General features: G+C 37.5%; 1 non-coding gene across 1 annotated transcript; it reads right to left on the reverse strand.

Moving 5' to 3' along the window:
• Positions 1–7,736: 7,736 nt before the first annotated feature.
• LOC133049321 (small nucleolar RNA SNORA70) lies at positions 7,737–7,874 on the reverse strand. The gene has a single exon (XR_009691294.1). It is a non-coding gene; the product is annotated as a small nucleolar RNA SNORA70 (small nucleolar RNA).
• Between the last annotated feature and the right edge of the window lie 1,521 nt (positions 7,875–9,395).

Here is a 9,395-nt window from a genome sequence, read left to right on the forward strand (position 1 = left end):
AACAGAAAAAGAGACACAGAAATACAAAACAGACTGTTGAACTCTGTGGGAGAATGTGAGGGTGGGATATTTCAAAAGAACAGCATGTATACTGTCTATGGTGAAACAGATCACCAGCCCAGGTGGGATGCATGAGACAAGTGCTCCAGCCTGGTGCACTGGGAGGACCCGGGGGAATCGGGTGGAGAGGGAGGTGGGAGCGGGGATCGGGATGGGGAATACGTGTAAATCCATGGCTGATTCATATCAATGTATGACAAACCCCCCCCCCCCCAAAAAAAAAAAAAAAAATTTACAGTCAAAAAAAAAAAAAAAAAAGTTGAAGTTTTGGTGCTCAGTATGGGTGTCCATAAGTAAGTATTTCATTTTACACAGTAACATTCCTATGCAGCTTAATTCTTTTAGAAGTATCACAATAAGATTGTTGCATAGCTAGTCAGTGGCAGAAGCTACAGAACTTCAAACCATTAGCTTTTTTCCTTCCACATCTTTCTGCCTAAATTCCCATCCCAGTTAATAATATCTGCTAAAAATAAAATGTTGAGTCCCTTTTCTCCCTAGTCTATTTGTCCATTTACCTTAAGTAGCTTGAATGATCACCATGCTAATTAAGACAAAGTTACTTCCAAAAAGAATGTACTTTAACCCAGCTGGCTACCTCTAAACTTTATACTGTTGGTCACAACACAGATGGAGTAAGAGATTATGAATGGATGAGAGCACATCCACAATCATTAAAGAAAAACCAACTCTAATATATTCATATTGTTGTTAGACAATCTCTATCATCTTTGGATGCAAAGTTGTATATTACATTCTAGGATGATCTATGCCAAGGACAATTAAAAGTCTTAAGTATATGAGGGGTTATTATCCCAAGGATGCTATTAAGTTGCCAGCCATCTGGCAGTGATGAGAGGAGCTTAAGTTTTAGTGGATGGGATTTAGGATGCTCCTGATCATGGCTGATATGGATGGAACATTCCTGGAGTATGGATTGGCAGATAAAAGATGCAGGAAAACATACTGCTGGGGGATTAGAAGCACTGGCGCTGTAACAGGTTTCCCAGGGAGACTTGTAAATCTCCTTTCCAGGAAATTGTTGATAGACGCCTTCCAGTCTGGCCTAGTGAAAATCTGTCCTGCCTTCATCAGAAGTGATGATCTCACGTCTAGAGGTCCTTTCCAAGCCTATGACAGAGAACTAAAGACAACACAAAGAACAAAGCATTGTGTCAAATAAATTTTATGTATCCTCCTTAAAGCTTCTCTATTACCTGTAGCAACAGATGACTCTGAGTACCAATTACATGAATAAAACAAATCATCTCACAATTAACTATGGTGTACATTGCATGTAGTGATCTTGACAACTATTATCCTTGTCATTTAATCATAATTTAAACTAGATTTTAAAAAGAAGAAAAACAGTTTCGGGTAGTAAAATCTTGCTGTAAAGATCACAGTGTTTTTCTCAGGGCCACTGTGGAATGATAGTGATGATTTTACAGGCTAAAATATTGGTTTGGGGAGTTCTTGACACATGAAAGAGTAAGCACATAAGACTTCTCTAATAAATCTTTCCCTTCCCAGTACAGGATTTACTATGCAGGTCTGGTTCCACTCTTATTTTGGCATCACGTTTCATGCAACATAGAAACCTGAACGGCAGCCCTTTTAAAGAAGCACTCACACCCCAAGCTGCTTTGCTGTCCCACTGCTTACCCCTCACCTCAGATCTTTCATTGTTTCCTTTCCTTTTGAGTGCTGTGGTTCAAGGGCTGTTCTTATCACCTTGAAAGCACGTTACATCACCTGGAAAACAGGTACCCTGCTGACTCCACTTCTGCTGAAATGTGCTATATTGCACTTCCTAGACACGATGCTATGAAATCTCCTTTCCTGTCACTGTTTCAAACAAACCTTTGCAACCACAGATCAAGACTTTTAAAGTTCACTCCCTGATTTGTAGCCGCTCATTGAATGTTTTCCAGGCTTCAAACATGCTGTTGCAAAGGAACAGTGAAGCTTTTAATGTTTGAAAAGCAGCAGGGATTCACTTCTTTAATGGAGGAAATTCAAATTTGCAGTCCCAAGCTTGGCACCGTGGTGTGTCACATTTCCTACAATCTTGTGAGGCCAGTAGGTGTAACAACCCTGCCACATGTCTAAATGAACACGGCTGCTCCTTCTATGTGCTGCAGAGTTAAGAGTTTATCTCCTTCTGTTCCATTTTCTTGCTGCGAATCATTTTCAGAAACCAACTTAGAAGGCTGGACTGTGATTCAGTATTTCTGCTTTATTTTCTTCTCATTGTGAATGTCCTGATATTCCTGAGCATTCACAGAAGAACCAAGTATCATTCTTAGGCATTGAATAAAGCTGTATCACCTTTAAAACACAAGCCAGAAATAAAATCTCAGCTTTCAAAAGAATACTACAGGTATAGTTTCTTTCAACTCACCACTGTCTCATTTTTGACCTCTCATCTAAGCTACACAGGAGATAATAAGGCAGCAGGAGTACAAAATGGATATTTAGAATCAGAAGACTGAGAAGCTACTTTTTGTGAGCTTTTGCTCTAAGCTTCCTAGCTTTTTAAAGCTTCTGTACTCTTCTCTGCAAAATAAGACGCAAATTGCGTTAGTACGAGGAGTAAAAGAAATTATGTCATTTATCTGTCCAACGAGCCATTCAGCAAACATTTATCAAGGACCAATTCTCTCTATGGATCAGATTAATGGGTATAACAACAGTTAAGACAAAATACTGATCCAAAGTAAAAAGCACTATGGTAATCATAAGACATTATATTTTTTTTCAGATGTCACTTTTACAACCTAAAGTGGGAGTTTAGAACAAGCTAAATAGTCAAGAAACAGTATTGATAATCTTACAGTTTGTAATCATAGACAATCAACAGGTACTGATGGAGAAACTATAAAATTATGAGATTTGGAGAAAATTGTTATCTCTCGTTTAGTAGAAATTCTGCAAAGGGTCTGATGTGGGGAAAAAAAAAAAAACAAAAAAGCAAGCAACGTTATTTTTTCTTGTTTCAATCCTAAAAGATAACTGAGAAAAAAAGTTTGTGTGAGTCAAATTATTGTTCATAATGGCAGATAATGGTTACAAAATTGCATCGTTGCCTTATTTTCAATGTGGGTAAAACAGGCTAGATTGATCAAATAAATGGAAAGAAATGTATCTTCAATCTTCAATTGTATCAAAGGAAATTTTAATGTAATTCCATCTTTCTTCCTTCACAAAAAATCAAGGCAAACTTATAAACAACTGTTGACTCAGTCTTGTACAGAGCCTTATGGGGAGATAGTAGAGTAAGTGAAGGCCTGGATTTTACTTTTCGATAGTTTACAAGCTATTTGAGAGAAATAGGTTTGACCTACATGAAACAACTAAAATATTTTGCATATTAAGATAGTACACAAAACTCATTTGATTGTAATGTAAAATGCTTATACAATAAAAAATAATCATTTTAAAATAGAATTTCAAGGAGCTTCTCTAAAGGATAAATTCTATAAGCAGTTCAAACACAGAGCCCGTTTTTTTTCCCCTTTCTTTCTCTTAGAACTAAGTTCAAATATATGTGTGTATTTCATATATATATAGGCATATATTAGCATGAATAAACCTCAAAAACATGTTAAAGAACACATATAATATGTTGACTTCTTAAAACATGGAAATACATTAATAAATTCTATGTGTTAATATATATATGTATTCCCAGTTGCTCAGTTGTGTTCACTCTTTGCGATCCCATGGATTGTAACCCACCAGGCCCCGCTAACCACGGGATTTTCCAGGCAAGAATACTGGAGTGTTCCTCCTCCAATATATATGCATAGTCAGTGTATAAGCCTGCAAGGAATGGCATATGCCAAATTCAGAAGAGTAATTGATTACCTCTGCTCTTGAAGGAGATTGAACCTGGAAGCAAGTATATATACAGGTTTACATTTTGTCAGCAGCTATTTTTTCTTCTGTCAGGTAGTAGAAAACGATTTTTTAAAAATACTGTCATCTATGTTTGTATCTAACTTAGTTTATAATTCCAAAAATAACAATGCCATTATGAAAATGATGCTTTAAAAATAAAAGATGAACCTGTTATACAGAATGGATTTAGTGGGAGTGATAGGAAAAAACACAGGCAATAAAGATGCCTTTTAGAGGTTACTGTTCAGATTTCCTTTATTGCCACTGGATTTCCTGCTGTTTCTATGACCTTCCTAAACAATGCTTTGCACAGAACTTCATTTGAAGTTAGTTGTCAGTAGAGTATTTTTCAACAGTATATATAAACTTAAAATTCATTAACTTTACTATATACTAATATATATATATACTAATATACTATATACTAACTTTACTAATAATTAGCCCCATTCAGTAGAAATTGCTTGTTTACCTGATGAAACGGGCAGTGCTTAATATCTTAAGGAAGATGGAGAGAAAGTGGTGGGGCCACAGGCAAAAAATCATACTTGATTCTATAAAGTTATTTGAAGATAATAAATAAAATACTATCATTATATATTCAATAATTATTCTCTATGTTGTCATGTCCAGTCAACATTATCGAAAAGTATCTTCACTTGTGAAATTAATTTCTTCTTAATTTGTGGATTATATTATTGATATTCTGAAAAATAATGAAATAAGACATGTAAGCATCTCTAGGACAAAATGAAACATTTCACCAAGTGAGTATATTAATTGTAATTTTTAGGTTTTTCTGCTATTATGCTTTCCTAGTTAGTCTCATTTATATTTATCAATGTTTTTACATATTACTAATTATATTAAGTTTGATAAATATTATATGATCAATTATCAAAATTCAGTGATTTAAACCTTTCTAGAAATTAATAAATAATGAAATCAAACAGATAATTCTTAAGTAACTGTTTTATACTCTGGGTTATTGTCACTTAGGACTTCTTTATCCATATCAACTTCTCTGTGTTAAGCCAATGTTCACATCATGGAAAATCACTTTCTCTTCTTACTAACTGTTGTTGAAGTGGGTGGTGGTGTAATTTATATTTTAAGCCTATCATACAGAGTACCGGAAAGAGCAAATTTAGTGTTATATTTAGTGTATATACCTGATGCAGTTCAGCATCTACCATAAATTACTTTGGAACCATCAGCTCTTTGGAACAAATTGCAGGGTAGAGTTTCCCTATTTAGTTTTCCTCTGTGATTTTAGAAAAAGTCCAAAGTGGTGATGATATATGTCAAAGTAATTTCCATGGTGCCTAAAAGCAAGTGAACACTTTAAAACTTACTTTGATGTAACCAAGTGAAATACAGTTAAGATGTAATGAAAAATGTTGATGATGGTGATGATAATGATGACTTGAATGTTTTCACTGAATTGATAATAGGATATCCAGACCAAATTAAAGATAAACTGAATCGCAGACTTTCCCTGACCAATTGTTTAATTATCTATATTAAAAATAATTTAAATAACTGTGGATAAATAATGAGATTCATATCTTATATAAAGAAAAACAAGAAGGTAGAAAGCAAGGGCATGGGCCCAGACTAGCAGGGTCCAATCCTTAGGTCTGCTGGTAAGGCCACATGACTCTGGGCATGTTACTCAGCTCTCTGTGTCTCAGTTTCTTCATATGTAAAAGGAGGTTAATGGTAACACATCCCATATAAAGTTGATTTGAAAATTAAATGAAAGTATTCGTAGAGTACTTCAAACAGTGTCTTCCATTGTCAGTTCAGTTAGTTGCTCAGTCGTGTCTGACTATTTGCAATCCCATGGACTGCAGCACGCCATGCCTCCCTGTCCATCACCAACTCCCAGAGTTTATTCAAACTCATGTCCATTGAGTTGGTGATGACATCCAACCATCTCATCCTCTGTCGTCTCCTTCTCCTCCTGCCTTCAATGTTTCCCAGCATAAGGGTCTTTTCGAACGAGTCAGTTCTTCGCATCAGGTGGCCAAAGTATTAGAGTTTCAGCTTCAACATCAGTCCTTCCAATGAATATTCAGGACTGATTTCCTTTAGGATGGACTGGCTGGATCTCCTTGCAGTCCAAGGGACTCTCAAGAGTCTTCTCCAACACCACCATTCAAAAGCATCAGTCTTTGGTGCTCAGCCTTCTTTATGGTCCAACTCTCACATCCATACATGACTACTGGAGAAACCATAGCCTTGACTAGACAGACCTTTGTTGGCAAAGTAATGTCTCTGCTTTTTAATATGCTGTCTAGATTGGTCATAACTTTTCTTCCAAGAAGCAAGCATCTTTTAATTTCATGGCTGCAGTCACCATCTGCAGTGATTTTAGAGTCCAAAAAAGTAAAGTCTGTCACTGTTTCCCAAATCTATTTGCCATGAAGTAATGGGACCAGATGCCATGATCTTAGTTTTCTGAATGTTGAGCTTTAAGCCAATTTTTTCACTCTCCTCTTTCACTTTCACCAAGAGGCTCTTTAATTCTTCTTTGTTTTCTGCCATAGGGTGGTGTCATCTGCATATCTGAGGTTATTGATATTTCTCCCAGCAATCTTGATTCCAGCTTGTGCTTCTTCTAGCCCAGTGTTTCTCATGATGTACTCTGCATATAAGTTAAATAAGTAGGTTGACAATATACAGCCTTGACATACTCCTTTCCTGATTTGGAACCAGTCTGTTGTCTCATGTGTAGTTCTAAATGTTGCTTCCTGACCTGCATACAGATTTCTCAGGAGACAGGTCAGATGGTCTGGTATTCCCATCTCTTTTAAGAATTTCCACAGTTTGTGGTGATCCACACAGTCGAAGGCTTTGGCATAGTCAATAAAGCAGAAATAGATGTTTTTCTGGAACTCTCTTGCTTTTCTGATAATCCAACAGATGTTGGCAATTTGATCTCTGGTTCCTCTGCCTTTTCTAAAACCAGCTTGAACATCTGGAAGTTCACGTTTCATGTACTGTTGAAGACTGGCTTGGAGAATTTTGAGCATTACTAGTATGTGACATGAGTGCAACTGTGCGGTAGTTTGAGCATTCTTTGGCATTGCCTTTCTTTGGGATTGGAATGAACACTGACCTTTTCCAGTCCTGTGGCCACTGCTGAATTTTCCAAATTTGCTGGCATATTGAGAGCAGCACTTTCACAGCATCATCTTTTAGAATTTGAAATAGCTCAACTGGAATTCCATCACCTCCACTAGCTTTGTTCATAGTGATGCTTCCTAAGTCCCACTTGACTTCATATTCTGGCTCTAGGTGCGTGATCACACCATCATGATTATCTGGGTTGTAAAGATCTTTTTTTTTTTTGACAGGAAATAACATTTATTGGTGAGCGTGATTAAGGAGGGAACAGAGCTGATGCTCATGAGTGCAGGGCCTGCCATTTGTCCAGGGGACCACGATTAGGGATGTACTTGACCCCACAGCCATCCGGGATGAGTCACTTTTCTGCCACCATGTTCTCAAATTCATCCGCATTGAACTTGGTAAATCCCCACTTCTTGGAGATGTGGATCTTCTGACGGCCAGGGAACTTGAACTTGGCCCGGCGGAGGGCTTCAACCACATGCTCCTTGTTCTGCAGCTTGGTGCGGATGGACATTATGACCTGGCCAATGTGGACCCTGGCCACTGTGCCCTGGGGCTTTCCAAGGGCACCGCGCATACCTGTCTAGAGTCTAGATTGAGAAACAGCAGGCCAGTCATGAATGCCCACTAGGAAGAGTTGTCTCCAAGGTCCCTTAGGGCTACCTGTACAGGCAACAGGCTGCATACACTACCAAGGAGGCTGCTATTTGCAGCCATTGCACACTGGGCCCCCATGGGGAAAAGAGCACAGTTGGAAGATCTTTTTTGTACAGTTCTTCTGTGTAGTTTTGCCACCTCTTCTTAATATCTTCTGCTTCTGTTAGGTCCATACTATTTCTGTTCTTTATTGAGCCCATCTTTGCATGAAATGTTCCCTTGGTATCTCTCATTTTCTTGAAGAGATTTCTACTCTTTCCCATTCTGTTGTTTTCCTCTATTTATTTGCACTGATCACTGGGGAAGGCTTTCTTATCTCTCCTTGTTATTCTTTGGAACTCTGCATTCAAATAGATATATCTTTCCTTTACTCCTTTGCTTTTCTTCTTTTCTTTTCACAGCTATTTGTAAGGCCTCCTCAGACAACCATTTTGCTTGTTTGCATTTCTTTTCCTTGGGAATGGTCTTGATCTCTGTCTCCTCTACAATGTCATGAACTTCCATCCATAGTTCATCAGGCACTCTATCAGGTCTAATCCCTTGAATCTATGTCTCACTTTCATTGTATAATTGTAAGGAATTTGACTTAGGTCATACCTGAATGGTCTAGTGGTTTTCCATACATTCTTCAATTTAAGTCTGAATTTGGCAATAAGGAGTTCATGATCTGAGTCACAGTCAGTTTGCAGTCTTGTTTTTGCTGACTGTATAGAACGTCTCCATCTTTGGCTACAAAGAATATAATCAATCTGATTTCAGTGTTGACCATCTGGTGATGTCCGTGTGTAGAGTCTTCTCTTGTGTTGTTGGAAGAGGGTGTTTGCTATGACCAGTGCATTCTCTTGGCAAAATTCTGTTAGCCTTTGCCCTGCTTAATTCTGTACTCCAAGGGCAAATTTGCCTATTACTCCAGGTGTTTTTTTACTTCCTACATTTGCATTCCAGTCCCGTATAATGAAAATATTGTTGAATATATACTTGTTAAATAAGTTTGCAGTTAAAATACAAATTACTAGGACAAATTAAACTATTGTTGAGATTATAGCTCCTGGTGTTAAGGAGGCTATTGAACTCCACATTTCCATTTTTCATTTGCTTTCATGCCTTCCCTCAGTTTCCTGTTCTCCAAGTTTGGATGTAAACCTAATAGATTAGCAATAGATGGTTTTAAAGGCTAAATAATTGCAGTACAGCTAATTGGGTTCCCACTGCCTGCCAGTGTAGAAGACGCAAGAAATGCGGGTTTGATCCCTGGGTGGAGAAGATCCCTTGGAGAAGGAAATTACAACCCTCTCAAGTATTCTTGCCTCGAAAATTCCATGGACAGAGGAGTCTGGAGGTCTATGGTCCATGGGATCACAAAGAGTCAGACAAGACTAGAAGTTCGAGCACATACACGTACACACAGACACACACACACAACACACACACAGCTAAATACTTCTTGACTTATTCCAACATTGGTTTCCAGGAAGCATAATTAAGAAATTTATTCTCCTTTCTCCATCATAAAGTATGTAATAACAACTGGTATATTGCATTTCTCACCAAGTGGGAACACTATTACCTTCTTAATTATATTAAATAAAAATATCATTAAAATTGTATTGTCTTTAACAAAGTTTCCCCTTCTACAC

This window comes from Dama dama, chromosome 3 (assembly GCF_033118175.1).
Source record: "Dama dama isolate Ldn47 chromosome 3, ASM3311817v1, whole genome shotgun sequence".
NCBI lineage: Eukaryota > Metazoa > Chordata > Mammalia > Artiodactyla > Cervidae > Dama > Dama dama.